Source organism: Hyla sarda, chromosome 2 (assembly GCF_029499605.1).
Source record: "Hyla sarda isolate aHylSar1 chromosome 2, aHylSar1.hap1, whole genome shotgun sequence".
In the NCBI taxonomy this organism is placed as follows: domain Eukaryota; kingdom Metazoa; phylum Chordata; class Amphibia; order Anura; family Hylidae; genus Hyla; species Hyla sarda.
In genome coordinates, this window is record NC_079190.1 from 413269585 (window position 1) to 413289117 (window position 19533).

The window sequence follows — 19533 nt, forward strand, 5'->3', positions numbered from 1 at the left end:
ACGCGGGCATCGGAGCGATGCCCGTGTCATGCGCGGCTGATCCCGGCTGCTGATCGCAGCCAGGGACCCGCCGGCAATGGCCGACGCCCGCGATCTCGCGGGCGTCCGCCATTAACCCCTCAGGTGCCGGGATCAATACAGATCCCGGCATCTGCGGCAGTGCGCGATTTGAATGAATGATCGGATCGCCCGCAGCGCTGCTGCGGGGATCCGATCATTCAGAATGCCGCACGGAGGTGCCCTCACCTTCCTCCGTCCAGCTCCCGGCGTCACCTGCTCTGGTATGAGATCGAGCAGACCAGAGCAGAAGATGACCGAAAACACTGATCTGTTCTATGTCCTATACATAGAACAGATCAGTATTAGCAATCATGGTATTGCTATGAATAGTCCCCTATGGGGACTATTCAAGTGTAAAAAACAATTGTAAAAAAATGTAAAAGTAAAAGTAAAAAAAAAGTGAAAAATCCCCTCCCCAATAAAAAAGTAAAACGTCCGTTTTTTCCTATTTTACCCCCAAAAAGCGTAAAAAAAAATTTTTATAGACATATTTTGTATCGCCGCGTGCGTAAATGTCCGAACTATTAAAATAAAATGTTAATGATCCCGTACGGTTAACGGCGTGAACGAAAAAAAAAATTCCTACTTTTTTAATACATTTTATAAAAAAAAATTATAAAAAATGTATTAAAAGTTTTTTATTTGCAAATGTGGTATCAAAAAAAAGTACAGATCATGGCGCAAAAAATGAGCCCCCATACCGCCGCTTATACGGAAAAATAAAAAAGTTATAGGTCATCAAAATAAAGGGATTATAAACGTACTAATTTGGTTAAAAAGTTTGTGATTTTTTTAAGCGCAACAATAATATAAAAGTAAGTAATAATGGGTATCATTTTAATCGTATTGACCCTCAGAATAAAGAACACATGTAATTTTTACCATAAATTGTACGGCGTGAAAACGAAACCTAAAATTAGCAAAATTGCGTTTTTCGTTTTAATTTCCCCACAAAAATAGTGTTTTTTGGTTGCGCCATACATTTTATGATATAATGAGTGATGTCATTACAAAGGACAACTGGTCGCGCAAAAAACAAGCCCTCATACTAGTCTGTGGATGAAAATATAAAAGAGTTATGATTTTTAGAAGGCGAGGAGGAAAAAATTAAAACGTAAAAATTAAATTGTCTGAGTCCTTAAGGCCAAAATGGGCTGAGTCCTTAAGGGGTTAAAGGGATACTCCTCCCATAGACCTCTTATCCCTTATCCTTGGATAGGGTATAAGATGTCTAGGGGCGACTACCCCTTTAATAAAATAATAAAATGTATTAAATAGATGAAAACGCATCATCCCTATTGTAACTATCTCTCTAGCCATGTAGGATTTGTGAAGAATAAGGAAGTACTGGGACAATTCTACTTGTTCTACAAAGAGTCTGTTTTCATTCTACATTTAATTCTGCCCATTTTTCTCTACATACATATTTGTCAACTCTGTAATCTCTGCCTCCTCAATATCAGAATTTAGGCTAAGCAGTGATGTCCCTTTGTCTTATTTACACTTTGTCCTTGTGATAACTTAGAAACAGAAGAACATTTTAGGCCATTTTAGTTTTTTTATTCAGTTTTTCAATTTATGCCAACAAATCCTAAGGTCTAAGTACATTCCCAACTATATGAGATTTGTTCACAATATCATCTCCATTAGATTGACCTAACAGTTTGTTATGTTCTTGGGAATGAAACTGAGTAATTATTTAAAAATAAAATTAGGACATATTCCCAGCGTACACATTTACAACATGTACACAGGGTTTCTGTTGCCAGTCCCAAAAAAGGATTCCCTGACCCCCATCTCATCTCAGCTGGAGTACAGCTCGCGCCAGTACTGTAGGAGGAAAACAGCTGACATGCTCACCAGACAGGGATCGGGGTAATGACAAGCTTGACATATGTGGGGTTACCAGTGGTGGAACCTATACTTATCATGCTTTTTTTTCCCATTTTTTTTTAACAACTAAAAACTTTCTTTTCCCTATGGAGAAATATGCATTCTATTTGGAGAAGGTACCATTTGGTGTTTACAAGGGGATTGGGTGTATCTAAGTTGTGCAGCTTAGAAAATGTCAACACTATTTGCACAACTCCAAAGTTAGGAGATATGCATGCCAGGGGCTATGCTCCTTTACAAATATGGTTGGACTGGCACACGACTGGAGGTGTTACTGGAGAGCATTGTATATAGAATACAAATGTGTTTTACTCAGGTGCACAGTAATATCATATCTGTGTTTCAATCAAGTAAGACTGCATTCACATTACGTTTGCTTCATACGGCTGCCGGTGTGAGGTGCAGAACTGCGCCCCGTGCATTTTTACCTTGGACCCTCCCCTCAGCTGTCTGGAGATTTCAGAACATACAGAGAGGGGAGGGGGAAGGCAGAGATGGGCAGGACGCAGTTGTGCACCTCTACTCGCCCCATACACAGCTCCCTCTTCGCCCATCCCTCAGGAGGAGGACGTAGATTTTCACAGCCTCGCTCCTGGACGGAGATTTTGAAGGAGTGGGGCTGTAAAAATCTGTACTTTTAGTTGTGTGACTGAGCAATTCTTCAAATGTATGTCCAGGGGGCTGTGCGACTCCCTCAGCAGGAGAGGGATTCTCACAGCCCCACGGATTTTAGTCAGAAAAGTTGGCATGACATTATGTGTGTTTCAGTTAAGTAAACTGTGTGACATGAAAACTAGTTTTAGTCAGGTAAAGCTGGGTTTATATAGCATTAACGCAGTGCGTCCTAGGTATATGTCAGCATCAAAAAAGGGAATGGTAATGTATACTGTAGTTCACTGCAGGCCCTTTCACTTTGATGGCCCGAAGGTAGGCAGATAGTGACTAGTGTCCTGGCCACTTATTACATTTATGTGTCCAGTTATATAAACATATACATTGTGGAATTGGCCTGAAGAAAGACACTTGCTGACTACATTAAGGTCAGAAAACTGAATGGGCCTGCAATATGCAACGGTATACATTGGCATTCCTTTTTATGATGGAAAGCTTTTGTATAGTTGACACAGTGTGAGCTCAGCCTGTGCTCTGGGGTGGACTGTGGTGCACCAGGACTGAGCTGCTAGAACTTAGGGTACTACTTGGAGATGTTACTGTTGGTTATGTCGCTCATGGTGTGAGTGGCATTGCAGTCCCATGTAATCTATGCTGACAAAGTAAACAGTGTGTCCAGCTCACCCCGCTCTTAAGTTTTACTGACTTTTGCACAGATCCTGTTTCCTCAATGCTGGACACCAGCAGAACTCCAAAACAAATCACCACTGGATCCAGCATGTGCAGTTAAAAACTTTGTACGTGTTCATGCATTACTGAGAAAATCACATAGCAGCCAGAGCACTCATGTGTTACTGGCACCTAAGCACCCTTAATGGGTAGCCATGATTAAAGGGGGTACTTCTGATTAAAGGGGGTACTGGTGCCAGAAAGTTAAACAGATTTGTAAATTACTTCTATTAAGAATTCCTAATCCTTCCAGTACTTATTAATAGCAGTATACTACAGATATACCCTACAAAGGGTATATGTAACAAAGAAATGAGATGAGCTTTTGTTATTGACCAAATATTTATTTTCCATTATAATTTGCAAATACATTCTTTAAAAATCAGACAATGTGATTTTATGGATTTTTTTTTTCTCATTATGTCTCTCGTAGTTGAGGTATACCTATGATGAAAATTAAAGGCCTCTCTCATCTTTTTAAGTGGCAGAACATTCACAATTGGTGGCTGACTAAATACTTTTTCCCCCCACGGTATATATTTTGTTGTATACAAACACATTTTCTTTTAGGACATTCAGTCCTTCTTTTACATTACCACTAAACCATGTATGCCAGTGACATTTATTTCCATAGGGTTAGGTATATCATTTGGATTTTTTCCAATGTGCCTGTCTTATTGATATATGTATGGATATATGTTAGGCTGGGTCCACACTACGTTTTGTCCCATACGGGAGCGCATACGGCAGGAGGGAGCTAAAACCTCGCGCTCCCGTATGTGACCGTATGCGCTCCCGTATGTCATTCACTTCAATGAGCCGACCGGAGTGAAACGTTCGGTCCGGTCGGCTCATTTTTGCGCCGTATGCGCTTTTACAACCGGACCTAAAACCGTGGTTGACCACAGTTTTAGGTCCGGTTGTAAAAGCGCATACGGCGCAAAAATGAGCCGACCGGACCGAACGTTTCACTCCGGTCGGCTCATTGAAATGAATGACATACGGGAGCGCATACGGTTACATACGGGAGCGCGAGCTTTTAGCTCCCCCCTGCCGTATGCGCTCCCGTATGGGACAAAACGTAGTGTGGACCCAGCCTTAGCTAGTTTGGATCACATTATATGCATAACTGTCCTATTATTTGTGATCTCAGGTATATGCACTGTTTTCATTCCAAACTATCTGACTGTTTTATGTGTTCACTTGGATACGCCCATGTACTCAGGTGTGTTCATTGTGTCCATGTTACCTCAACCACTTAGTCATTTGGGCGTTCCCATGGTGTGAGCCAGAAGGGGGGAAAGAGGGTTCCTCATTTTAGATTCATTCCCAGTCTGTACATAAGCAAATTTGTACATAGGCTAGATTGTAGCCATGATAAAGATCTGTTGAGCAGTTCAAAACATGTTAGTGTTTCATTTTTTCTTTTTATCCCCCTTTTTTTAAAGGATCTATAGTAAAGTTATTTTTTGGTAAGCTGGTGACTGGAACCAACCCTCTATTTTGGGAATGGCAAAAGAGGTAGGTATAACAGCACATGCACAACTAAGGACTAGTGCCCATTTAGCAGGGAGTGTGGAGGTGCACCATCCATAAAGACATGAATGACCAAACATGAGAAGACAAAGACAGTAGACTGCACTTACTATTCAGGAGTATTGCTTTATTGTGGCAAACAATACATGTAACTCCAGCAGGCAGAAGCAAGAAGGACAGGGGTTATCGTGACAGACTGTTTCACGCCTCTAGCGCGCGAAACAGTCTGTCCCGATAACCCCTGTCCTTCTAGGCAAGACTCCCAAATGGTGATTGCAGTCTACTGTCTTTGTCTTCTCATGTTCTCTCTATTTTTGTACATCAAATATATACCATCATGTTAGCTGTTTAAAAAGAAGGCCCTTCTTTTGTTGCTATGTGCCCTTTAGCAGTTCAGTGGATTATTGGGACTTCATGGTACATACATCCAGAAGAGCTATCCACTAACCAAGGGGAATGCTGTATCCACTAACCATGGTGAATGCTGGATTTTAGTCATCTGACTTAATTTTTTTTAGATGCAAGACCTTTTGTGATAACGTTTAGTGAATAGTCATAATAACATGTCCTCTAAGACCACATTTATGGACAGATAAAAAATGTATAGCTATAGAAAGTTGTCTGTTTTCACTGTTTATACCCACTGTTAAATACAATGGTTATACGTTACCTCATTAAACAGTGGATTGATTAAATGTCAGATGAGAAGCCTCCACTTTACAAACCCCTGGCTGGATGTTATGGGGAAGTTGTGTGTGGGATACAGCTTGACCCTGTTTAGCCTTTTCCAGACAACTTCGTACAAGTCTCTTAGTGCTGCATAGCTCATGAAACTGAAGTATGTATCATCACAATGAGCCAAAGAATCTGTTCATTAAAATCTTTTTCTGAAATGAACTGGTCAAATTTTTCCCAAGGGTAAATGCCAATATTATTTGCCTGTTTCTGTTCCATTTTCTATAAACAATGAAACAAAAAGAGAGCAGCGAAGGCTGAATGCTGAATGACTCTGAGTCATCCACAACTACGAAGGACTAGCGCACTGAAATGGGAAAATGTTGCAGGTAGGTTGTGCTATAGGTTAAACGCATTATTTCCACATGTAAATCTTTAAAGGGGTACCCCGGTGGAAAGCAATTTTTTATTTTTTTTTAAATCAACTGGCCCTAGAAAGTTAAACAGATCTGTAAATTACTTCTATTATGTATCTTAATCCTTCCAGTACTTATCACCTGCTGTATGCTCCACAGGAAGTTGTGAAGTTCTTTTCAGTCTGACCACAGTGCTCTCTGCTGACACCTCTGTCTGTGTCAGGAACTGTCCAGAGCAGGAGAGGTTTTCTATGGGGATTGGCTCCTACTTTGGACAGTTCCTGACATGGACAGAGGGGGCAGCAGAGAGCACTGTGGTCAGACAGAAAAGAAGTTCACAACTTCTTCTGGAGCATGCAGCAGCTGATAAATACTGGAAAAGTTAAGATTGTTAATATAAGTTAATTACAAATCTGTTTAATTTTCTAGCAAAAGTTGATTTGAAATTTTTTTTTTCCACCAGAGTATCTCTTTAAGTCTTAATATGCAAGCAAAGAAGATTTTTTTTTTATCCTATCCTGTATTTCACTCACCTGTTTCTCCAGTTGTTCTGCATGCTACAGTTGCCTCTTCACTGGGGCTCCTAGTGTGGCTTTTAGTATACAGATATATAAAAGGATACATGTGCTACTACTGCTGCCGGACACCTGTCCTGACTCCCTGATGCTTTACCGATAAAACTCTACCAGCAATGGCCTATTGTCCATCTACTGCTTATAAGTGAACTCCACTTACCCTGACCTCATTCTTACTATGCTGTGTATCTTCAATACTGGTGCTGTTTTTTGGAATCTTCAATTGTCAGTTCTTGCTAGGGACTACTCTGAGTGTACCAACCTGGGGATCCCACATCCCTATATAAGGGTTAGAAATAACAGATATTTAAATAACTTGATTTTAAATAACTTGAATTCCAGTCTGGATCTCATGCCCCAACTATATGTGGCTTTTCCAAAATTTGGAGCATTTTTGGAGCAATTTGGTGCATCTGCCTCAAAAGCTGTCAATCCAGCTTGGTATCAATGTGTCAAAATATGCACCCAAAAATTACAAGTGACATTTAAAAAAAAAAATACTTCAGAGAGGTACTTTTTGTTGGTGTGTCATGCTTTTAGCCCACAATAACTGGTCAGACGAAAAGAGGAGAACATGTACAGATTGGGCAATGAGCTAGAATTTTGGCAAATATGTCTGCAATTAAAATCTAAAAGGGGTTATAATGTATCATTGCATTTCAATGGTCATGCATCTGCATAAGTATTAGTAATGTTGCATTTGAAAAAACTCATAAAAATGTAATACTAAGGATAAACCAAATTAGGTTATTATTACATCATGTGTCCAGAACCCTGCTGATATATTTGAAATTTCAACAACTCTGCTCAATATAACCTAAAGACTACCAATGCTTCAGCTCTTAAAGGGGTATTTAAGAGTGGCTGCTGTGGCCCATAATTGGCTGAGTGGGAAGGTCATTGTGCCGGTTGATGCCAGTTGATACCAAAAAAGAGGTATCAGCAGCACTGGACTGAGGAAGAAAAGTACCGTATATACTCGAGTATAAGCCGACCCGAGTATAAGCCGAGACCCCTAATTTCAACTCAAAATCCCAGGAAAAGTTATTGACTCGAGTATAAGCCTAGGGTGGGAAATACATCATCCCCCCCCTGTCATCATCCAGACCCGTCATTAACATCCTCATCATCATCACTGCCTGTCATCATCCAGACCCTCATCATCATCACCTGTCATCATCCCACACATCCCCCCTTCATCATCCCCTTGTCATCATCCCCACCCCCCTTCATCATCCCCTTGTCATCATCCCCACCCCCTTCATCATCCCCTTGTCATCATCCAACACACACCCCCTTCATCATCCCCTTGTAATCATCCCGCCCCCCCCCCTTCATCATCCCCTTGTCATCATCCCCACCCCCCCTTCATCATCCTCTTGCTATCATCCCCACCCCCCTTCATCATCCCACACCCCCCCTTCATCATCCTCTTGTCATCATCCCACACCCCCCCTTCATCATCCTCTTGTCATCATCCCCACCCCCCTTCATCATCCCACACCCCCCTTCATCATCCTCTTGTCATCATCCCACACCCCCCCTTCATCATCCTCTTCTCATCATCCCCCCCCTTCATCATCCTCTTCTCATCATCCGCCCTCAGTGGTCTTCAACCTGCGGACCTCCAGAGGTTTCAAAACTACAACTCCCAGCAAGCCCGGGCAGCCATCGGCTGTCCGGGCTTGCTGGGAGTTGTAGTTTTGAAACCTCCGGAGGTCCGCAGGTTGAAGACCACTGCGGCCTTCGACATCATCCAGCCCCCTCTCACCCCCTTTAGTTATGTACAGTACTCACCTCCGCTCGGCGCTGGTCCGGTGCTGCAGGGCTGTCCGGAGAGGAGGTGGTCCGGTGGGATAGTGATTCCGGGCTGCTATCTTCACCGGGGGCGCCTCTTCTCCGCGCTTCCGGCCCGGAAAAGAGGCGTTGCCTTGACAATGACGCAGAAGTACGTTGGCAATGAACGTACCTCTGCGTCGTTGTCAAGGCAATGTGACTATTCTGGGGCTGGGCCCGAAGCGCTTAGAAGAGGCCTCCCCGGTGAAGATAGCAGCCCGGAACCACTATCCCACCGGACCACCTTCTCTCCGGACAGTCCTGCAGCACCGGACCAGCGCCGAGCGGAGGTGAGTACTGTACAGAACTAAAGCGGGGTGAGAGGGGGCTGGATGATGTCGAAGGCCGCAGTGGTCTTCAACCTGCGGACCTCCGGAGGTTTCAAAACTACAACTCCCAGCAAGCCCGGACAGTACTCACCTCCGCTCGGCGCTGGTCCGGTGCTGCAGGGCTGTCCGGAGAGGAGGTGGTCCGGTGGGATAGTGATTCCGGGCTGCTATCTTCACCGGGGGCGCCTCTTCTCCGCGCTTCCGGCCCGGAATAGAGGCGTTGCCTTGACAATGACGCAGAAGTACGTTGGCAATGAACGTACCTCTGCGTCGTTGTCAAGGCAATGTGACTATTCTGGGGCTGGGCCCGAAGCGCTTAGAAGAGGCCTCCCCGGTGAAGATAGCAGCCCGGAACCACTATCCCACCGGACCACCTCCTCTCCGGACAGTCCTGCAGCACCGGACCAGCGCCGAGCGGAGGTGAGTACTGTACAGAACTAAAGGGGGGTGAGAGGGGGCTGGATGATGTCGAAGGCCGCAGTGGTCTTCAACCTGCGGACCTCCGGAGGTTTCAAAACTACAACTCCCAGCAAGCCCGGACACTGCGGGTGGAGAGTTCACTCGAGTATAAGCCGAGGGGGGTGTTTTCAGCACAAAAAATCGTGCTGAAAAACTCGGCTTATACTCGAGTATATACGGTATACCATTTTTTTTCTTTTAACTGAGCACAGATTTTTCTCACAAATACCTTATTTTTGTTTTTTTTATCCTGTGCTTTGGAGGGGGGGGGGTGTCTGTCTCTTGCTCTCACTCTGAATGACTTCATCCCTGAGTCTGCTGTTCTGTGCTGTGTCTTCTCATCCACTTACTGCAGGCTGTGGCTCTATAACTCCCTCCTCTGCTTTTTCAGACAGGAGTCTGATACGACAGGAGTGAGCACAGTAAAGTGCTAGTCCTGCCCTCACATACTTGACTTTGTCCTTGCATGTGCTTCAGTTAGGACAAAAATGCTGCTGCCGCCAGACATAATTCTGTTTTGGATGGTATGGGGACCCCTAGTGTCTATAAAAAGGAAATACATTTTATCTATGAAGTATATTAGAAAGGTTAGTGTTTTGCCAAGATGTACAACATCTGACAGTGCCAAATAAATGTATGCCATATGGGAACATTATGCTTCATGTCACCGTTAGAGGATATTTACACTGTCTTGGAGTACCAATTTACCCCATCTCCCATTTATGCTGCTGACATCAGCTCAGGGGACGGGCTGTAGCCGCTAAATATCATCAAACCAAGCCCATGGAATGAAGGGGATGGTTCAACCCTTTTACTTGATGGCAGAAGAAAAGAGTTGACAGTCATACAGTACAGAAAAAATTGGCACGTACAACTTCCAGGGTCAGGGGGCAATTCCACTGTAGATTTTAGAAGATTATCATAACAGAAGGACACCTTATCAAAAGGAGCCACTTTGTGGATCAGTCGATCCCTTTATGCTTGGCTGCAAAAACCTACAGCAATCTGTTCATACTCTCAGAGAAACTTTGGGAAACCACATAATGTAACTGCATCTTTGAGTGAATGATGACTATGTAATATTTTTCTTCCAAGAAGACCTCAAAAGTAGAAGTTTACACAGAACATGGTCCTTAAATGACAATGGTCAATTCAAAAAAGAGACATATGGCATCTATGATTTTAGATTTTATTATTTTTTGTAGATCTCATAAATAGGAGATGATAAAGGTAGTACATACGAATATTTTCTGTTATAGTATATAAAGTTTATTCCATACACTTAATAATCACCTCAGCAGCTCTAGGCACTTAAAAGTAAAATCTGAAAAGATATTGGTGAAGAAACAGGATCTAGATATGGCAACCAGTATGTACTTTCATTTCCTCAGTGTTCTTTTTTGTTTTCATCTTTAAGGCGTGTATGAAACAAAATGCCACTTCTCTCAAAGCCTTTTGCTGATATACTGTTACTACAATTGTCTGTGAATTTGTTATGTATTTTAACAAATGTCTTCTTTTTGACACATTTGAGAACTTGTACTGTATTTAATAGGGAAGCAAGATATTCCCAGGGTGATATTTTATCATTTCTTGTAAAGAAAAGACCCTTTAATATCCACATAGGGATAGCTTGCTCTGTGGAATAGTTACACAAGTTAGAAGCATTTCTAAAAAGTTGTATCTTGACATTGACATATATTCTGGCCTATATTTTTCTCTACATCTCCACAGAATGACGGTCCTGCAGTCTTGGCAATAAAGTAGCTTAAATTGATTCCTGCATTGAGTGCACACAGAAAATATGTTTTATATTACTTCTAAAAATAACTTATAAGGGTTCATAAGAATATTTGTATTAGGGTGCGTTCACACGGCCATCTATCCCCGTTTTTTATCCCCGTTTTGGTTCAGTTCTTGTAGGCTGCAAACGGATTAAAAACGGTTTAAAAAAAAATCCCATTCATGTCAATGGGATTTTTTTAAATCCGTTTACATCCATTTGTACTTGTCTGCACTCATTTCCATTTTTTTTTACGGCAGAAAAAATGGCACATGCAGTATTTTTTCTTCTGTCAAAAAAACGGAAGAAAAAACGGATACAGTAAATTTAACATTAAAGTCTATGGAAAACGGATGAGCCTTAAATGTTATCTGTTTGCATCCATTTTTTCAATCTGTTTTTACTTCTGAGCATGCTCAGAACAAAAAAATAATCTTTTGGGGTTTATTAACTGAACAATAACGTATCCAAACGGATAAAATCCTTTTGCATCCGTTATTGTCCGTTTTTTTTTCAAGTCAGTTTTAATTTTTGACGGGAGAAGAACGGGACGGGTCTAGACGGTCGTGTGAACGCAGCCTTAGATAACAAATCTAAATACTTACATGGACACTAATAATACAAGTTAAAGCATTCCTAACATTTGGAAAAACTTTTGACACGTTGTCCAGACTGGTCCACACTGGGTCTCCGTAAGTTATAAGCCTGTGAAGTGTGTGGCAGCGTTCTTTACTCCCTGCCCAGCCGCTCTGTCTGACTCATTCACTGCATTATTTATTTATTTATTTATATAGCGCCTACAGATTCCGCTGCGCTCATTAGAATCTATGAGAATACATCAGGTGTAACGAGCTGGGTAGTGAAGCGGGCACTACAGCACACTTTACCAGGCTGTAACTTGCGATCGCAGCAGGTCTCAGAACTAAGACTCTATACTTTTGACATGTCTGGGGAACTTGTCAGAAGTTTTTCCACATGACAATATCCCTTTAATGCAAAGTAATAAGAAGTGAATTAATTTATTTTTTATATAAATTCATATTCAACTATCATTTATATGTAAAAATCCAAATAGCAAAAGGGAGAGTGCAGCCCACTAATTTGTTCCATGACCGAGAAGGTTACTGTCAAGCTCCTATACGCAAAGAGCTGGCAAAAGTGTATAACAAATATTAAGAAATAGACAGTCCTCTAGGTCATACAAATATTTTACTATAAAAATATAAGGAGATAGTAAAAAATCTTGTGACTCCAATTACATGTAAATATTAATAATATAAGTAGTATTATAAAATTAGAAGAACGTACATTTCTTTTTAAAATACTAGGCATCGCATAAAAATAGAAAATGATGAAATAAATATGAGGAATAAAAAATGAAAAAATAATGACATATAAATATCCAATTGACAGTTCTTATATGGTAGTAATTCTCAGTGTTTGAATCAAAGGCTGAGAATTACTACCATACAAGAACTGTCAATTGAACATTTATATTATACACATGCAAATGGGCGGGCTCAGCACCATAAATACACAGGGGATGCTACTATACGTACCAACCAACAAATACCACACCAAGGACAGAAGAAATACGTAATATAATGCACACCTCCAGTTCCGGTATCTCAAAAAATATCTTTATTGCACATAAATTTATACAAAAAGCAGACAATACAGTTAAAATCAGTTAAAAGGCCCAACTTCCTGAGGAAGTTGCCGACGGGCAACGGAACATGTGGGGTCCTAGGGGGGCACCTACCTGGTCATTCCTCCATCAGCCGTCCCTTGTTCATTCTCCCCCATGTTATCAGTGAAAACCATTCAGGTTGTATATGGGTTATTTTGTTGCGGGGTTGAGACTGTATTTAGGTGATATTATTCTAACTATTATTGTGACGGGCTTGTAATTTATTTGTATAGGCAGGTGCCCTGGGTGGGGTTCCCCTCTTTTAGGGGGCTCCCCCTGTTTGTGCAGATGGCCATTTGGGCCTTTTAACTGATTTTATCTGTATTGTCTGCTTTTTGTATAAATATATGTGCAATAAAGATATTTTTTGAGATACAGGAACTGGAGGTGTGCACTATATTACGTATTTCTTCTGTCCTTGGTGTTGAACATTTATATGTCATTATTTTTTTCATTTTTTAATCCTCATAATTTTTTTATTTCTTAATTTTATATATTTATGCAATGTCCCCGTATTTTAAATATTTTTTTATGTTGTGTGACAGCGTGGCAAGGAAAGGGTATATTTCCCTAGCTGATCCTGGAAAAACCTCTACCTGTGGCCTAATCAATGAGGCTAGCAGAAAAGGGAAGTATAAGGAAAAGAAACATAATAGTCTGGGCTCTCCTCTAGACAGAAGTGGCTGTTAGAGGGGGAGACATCTTGTCCATTGCCAGGCGGGCACAGCAAGGGCTGCTAGTGACACAAGCGTGGACTCCAGTAGCGAGAGCAGTGTGTCCGGTAACATACAGCAGGTGGCTGTGTGAATGGGACTTTATGTTCTAATGTGAACTGTATCTTATAAGACTGCAAGGTTTTTTTTTTTAAATACTTTTTATTAACTTTTTTTCAATAAGTATAACAGAGATACATGTATATGTAAGCCTCAAGACGAGGCATGGAACATCAATATACAATGCTCCCTAGCAAGGGAGACATTATTGTTGTCAGTATCTCAACCAACACAAACAGAAAAGGAATAATAGAACATACAACAGTATAGTTGAAAGCTTATCACCTATGCCTAGAAGGCACTGCTGGTAGCCTGTGGAATGAGTCTCCTATATGGAAGCAAGTATTGGAGATGTACAGGATGCCGTATCTGCATGTGAAACTATTATTACGTTAGTGTCATGTTTCTAGCGTCAAAGATAAGTGAATGGGTGTAGTGGGGTGGATTCTGAGTAGGAGCTAAGTGGAACAGTTGACTAATCATATGTCTTTACAATGTCTTGATTGCGTCAATTCCCAGCGTTTTTGAAAAGATTGAAAGCGACCGGCTCCCAAAGCGATGATTTTTTCATAGGAGTAGGTGGTATTAATCTTAGCTATTAACTGATCTATGGTGGGTACTGTTGCAGATTTCCAATTACTAACTATCGCTACTTTAGCCAAGATGCAGACTATGCTATAGGAATCCCTTAAGTGGCGTGGGAGTGTATGCAAATGTATGAATAGTAATACGGACTGCGGTGACCAATGGGGGTCATTGTCCAAGAGTTTGTGCAGTAGCTCATAGCAAGAAGCCCAGAAGGGGCTGACCGTCCAGCATTCCCAAAAAATATAAAAGAGAGAGCCATGTGAGCCACACCCTCGCCAACATAAATGTGAAGTACCTGGGTAAATTATTGATAGCCTATCCAGTGTATAGTACCAGCGCAATATGGTTTTGAATGCTGATTTTACATGTGAGGAACATTGTAAGGAGGCGTGTATTGATTTGAATGCATGCAGCCACTCCTCCACTGAGAAGACAGGCCCAGGTCCCTTTCCCAATGCTTCAGTGGATAAGATTTAGTAAATGTGTGAGACCTCAGTAAATTATTTTACCAGGGTTTTAAACTGTTATGTGGGGAAGCTAATAATCGGAGCGCTTTGTAATTCAAGGATTTAGTAGAGAGTTGCAGACCTGATATAAAGTGGCGTATCTGTAAATATTTGTAAAAATCGGTAGAAGGTAAGCGATAGGTGGTGGACAGTAGTTGGAATGTGTTTAGCACATGGTCAGAATGTAAGTCCTTAAGCGTCGAAACGCATTGAGAGATCCAATGTCTCACATCCAGGTCAGGTATTGTGATCTGCAGGAGAGACAGTGGGAGGTCTTCTATCAGAGCAAAACCCGAAGGTTGCATATTTGTGATGTATGTAGCCCAGACTGCTAAAGAGGCCCGCACTAGTGGGTTATGAGTTGTTGGAGGAGGGATCTTCCAGAACGGCAGAAATAAGAGGTCTTTTGCAGATGAAGGAGGTACAGAAGAATTTTCTATATCCACCCATGGAGGTTGGGTAGAGCTGCTCCACCAACACCTTAGCATAGAGACTAATGTGGCAATATAGTAGAAGTGAATATTAGGTAAACCCAGGCCACCATTAAATTTGGTTTTAGTGATTATAGTAGTGGAGAGTCTAGGACCCCCACCTGCCCATATGAACAAGGATAAAAGAGAGTTAGCTTTAGAGAAAAAAGTAGAAGGGAGAGAGATGGGAAGGGTACGGAAAAGATACAGGAATTTAGGGGGCAGGAACATCTTAAAAGATGCCACTCTTCCCACCCAGGAAATATCGGAAGCAATCATCCTCGACACCTCAGGAGCTACAACCGTCAATAGTGGCTCATAGTTTGCAGTGTATAATGATTTGTGCGAATAGGAGAGCTTAATACCCAAGTATTGCAAATGGTCAGATCTCCAGTCAGGGGATGAGGCACCCGCTCTCCCATCTGTTTTCCCCTGAGGGGAGCCGTCACCATGACTGTTAGGGCTGACGTCCCATTCCTCTGCCCTTGAGAGCGGAGGGGAGACCTTACCGGGTAAGTCGGCTATAGTGTGGTCTGCCTGGAGGAGATGCAGCTTGGGATCTGATGTGGAGCAGCGGCACTGAGCAGGTGAAGCAGCGCTGTGTAGTGGCGGCAATAAGCCGCATGCAATAAGCCACGTCAGGCTTGTGATGCTTCACTGGCATCTTGGGTGGGTGTGCAAGGTCAGGCAGAGGCAAAATTATGCGGCAGAAGGCTAGTAATTAGTCGTTATAGCAGGGTGGCAAGCAGAGCTCCTCTAACCTGCGACCATCCGCCTCGGAAGCCAGGCCACGCCCCCAAGGCTGCAATATTTATTGTGTTTAAATTGGGAGAGAAAAGCCCCCAGTTGAAGGGGTACTCTGCTGCTCAGCATTTGGAACAAACTGTTCCGAATGCTGGAGCCGGCGCTGGGAGCTCGTGACGTCATAGCCCCACCACCTCATGATTTCATGCCCCGCCCCCTCCATGCAAGTCTATGGCTGTCATGCCCCCTCCCATAGACTTGCATTGAGGGTGCAAGCTACATGTGTAGTGAGTGGCTACACGGCCTAGGTGTTGTTTTTATGTTTTGTTTATTTTTGTTTATCATGCAACCTGTTTAATAAACCTGGCAAGTAGCCAGAATTGCAGAAAGGACTTGCTGTTTGCCGGTTTATTGTGAAAAAAATGTGTCCTTTGGCTATAGCAAAGGACAAACCCAGAGTGAAACCCCTACAGTTGTTCTTATTTTATAATGCTACTTATATTACTGATAATATTTATATGTGATTGGAGTCACAAGGGCCCTGTGATCCAATGTTTGAATTTTTACTATCTCATTATGTTTTCAATGAAGAAATTGAAGGTCCAGTGCAGGATAACGTGCAATAAAAACCAGTATTTATTGTAGATTCAAGCCATAGGACAGCAGGACACAAGTTAACGCGTTACCTTGTGTCCTGCTGTCCTATGGCTTGAATCTACAATAAATACTGGTTTTTATTGCACGTTATCCTGCACTGGACCTTCAATTTCTTCATTGATATTTTGGTGTTGGTTTACACGGTGCCGTGCGACAGGTGCCTGGCTAAAAGGTGAGCTGGGTACTACATATCTCCTCATTATGTTTTCATACTAAAATATTTGTATGACCTAGAGGACTGTCTATTTCTTGATATTTATCATTTACTAGCTGAGTACCCGGCGTAGCCCGGTTTTTCCTCCCTAATCCTTTTTGGGGAGGAAAATAAACAAAGGAGGAAGCTTTTGACTTCATATGCAGTCCTCATATATTGTTGTCATATCCCAACCCCACATCCCGACCTCCTATCCTGACCTCCTGTCCCGACCTCCTATACCGTCCTCCTATCACAACCTCCTATCCCGTCCTGCTATCCTGTCCTGCTATCCTGTCCTCGACCTCCTATCCCGTCCTCCAATCTCGAACTCCTATCCTGACCTCCTGTCCTGACCTCCTATCCCGACCTCCTATCCCGACCTCCTATCCCGACCTCCTATCCCGACCTCCTATCCCGACCTCCTATCTCGACCTCCTATCCCGACCTCCTATCCCGACCTCCTTTCTCGTCCTCATATCTCGACCTCCTATCTCGACCTCCTATCCATACCTCCTATCCCGTCCTCCTATCCTGACCTCCTTTCCCGTCCTCATATCTCGACCTCCTATCTTGACCTCCTATCCCAACTTCCTATCCAGACCTCCTATCCCGTCCTCATATCCTGTCCTCCTATCCCGACCTCCTATCCCGACCTCCTATCCTGACATCCTATCCCGACCTCATATCTCGACCTTCTATCTCAACCTCCTATCCTCATATCTCGACCTCCTATCCCATCCTCCTATCTCGAACTCCTATCCAGACCTCCTATCCAGACCTCCTATCCCGTCCTCCTGTCCCGACCTCCTGTCCCGACATCCTATCCCGTCCTCCTATCTCGACCTCCCATCCCAACCTCCTATCCCGTCCTCATATCCCGACCTCCTATCCCGACCTCCTATCCCGACATCCTATCCCGACATCCTATCCCGACCTCCTATCTCGTCCTCATATCCCGTCCTCCCATCCCGACCTCCCATCCCGTCCTCATATCCTGACTCGTAATATGTGTACCAGGTAATGAAATAGCTCCAGCAAATGGGTGACGGAGGGAATCCCTTCCATCTTTCTTTCAACTTAAATGTTATGGTCACTACTTCATGCAGCATCTAAGGGGTCTGTCTCATCACAGCATAGTACATGTACAGAAGATTGTGCCTTGATGGCAGAGCAGTATATTTATACGGAGTATGTCACTGTATGGTATATGCCAAAATTCTGTGCAGGTTAACAGTATGGTATATTTTAGATTTTTTTTTTTTTTAATAAGGAGTTCTATATCCTGTTTACTCTGACTTAGCAATAGAATAACAAAATTATGCTACCTGCAGATGCCAATAAGGGAAGCATATGAGTTTACTCCACACATTTTTACCTTAACTCAATAACAACAATACAAATTCTGAAATCTTGCAAAAAATAGCCATTGAGCTCCATAGTAGGCTGGTACCTCTTGTCTTTACAGATCACTTTTCAGTATTCATCTTCTTATTGCCAGGAGCAGGATTACAAGGACAGAGGACAACAATATTTGGATAACAGAGGTCTGCAATTTACTATATGTCCCAGCTACCCTCCTCCCCATCCCTGTACAATGACCTCTGCATAGGTCAGAGAGCATGCCTAGAACACGCTCAGTGAGTCAGCTTCAGAGTTCAAATCCTTATGGTCCATATTCATGAACAGAACATGTATAGCATATACAACAACAAAAAAGAAAAGAAAAAAAAATGATACTGATACATTTGCCTTTTGTTACAGTCTCCCTGTTACATGTTCTCTAAGACTTTTTCTTGCTGAATATCTGTGCAAGATATAAGGTACTGTATGTAACGGCTTATAACATGCACTGGCGTATAAAATGTGCCCTCATTTTAACAGGAAAATCTGAGGAAAAAAATAAAATAAATGGAAAATTAATGACTTGGAAGCTCTGAATTAAATACCTCATCATCCCCCAACCACTGCTCTGAACTAAATACTTCACCATCCCCCAACCCCCGCTCCTCAGATTGGTCAACCCCCAGTGCCACATCATTCCTCCCCCTTTATCAGCCCCTGTGCCACATTTAAGCCTCCACTCATACACTCCTCTGATGTGTGCCTTATTATTTTCCCTTTGTGCTTCCTTTCCCATGTGATTCCCCCTTCCTCATCATTCTTCCCTGCTCATTATCCCCCCTGCTCTCTATTCCCCTGCCTCATCATTTTCCTGCTCATTATCCCCCCCCTGCTCTCTATCCCCCTGTTCATTATCCTCCTGCTCATTATTCACCCTGCTCATCATCCCCCCCTGCTTTTTATATATTTTTTTATATTCCGTTACCTGGCTCCACTCCAGCTGGCTCAGGACAGGCAGCGGGTCTTCTGGCTGCGTGGCCAGTAAAGAATGACGGGTGACGTCTCCTGCCGGCTCCTCTGCACGGCGTCAGGGACGTCACTCATGATTTCCTGCAGCCGCCGCTGGTCACTGTTCTAAAGTGGCCGCGGCCGGGCTGCTGATCTTTAATAAACAGTCGGCGCTGCGTCTGCTTTCACCAGAGCATTTATTGGCGTATAACACGCAGGAAGGGTTTTGGCCTCAAATTTAAGTATTAAAAGTGCATGTTTTATGCCGATAAATATGGTACCTATACTGGCAAGGCAACAAGGTAGCCAGCAAGGTAAAACAGACATCATAAATACAAAAAGACCTAGACGGCAAATCCTGTATGGTTCCTAATGCAGAAACTTTTTCTCACTTTCCTTAAAAAAAAAAAAAAAAAAGTATAATGGTTTTATGCAACCTAACAGCTTGAATTATGGGAATAACCTTTGCATGGCCATTTAGCAGTGAGATGGAGTGGTACGACTGACATAAATCAGCTGGTTCCCAGGTTCTAAGCATAAGATAATGAGAGCCTTAGCAGCACAGTGCACCTTAAAGCAATATAACAATTTATATACTGAGATAAGTGGTCACTTACTTTTACCTATAAATATTAACTGAATCTGGCAAGACCAAAA

General features: G+C 42.6%; 1 protein-coding gene across 1 annotated transcript in view; it reads right to left on the reverse strand.

The window, feature by feature from the left end:
- The window catches only part of PUDP (pseudouridine 5'-phosphatase), a 329742-nt gene that overhangs the window by 182544 nt on the left and 127665 nt on the right, over positions 1 to 19533 (reverse strand). The gene's annotated exons all lie outside the window — the stretch shown is intronic.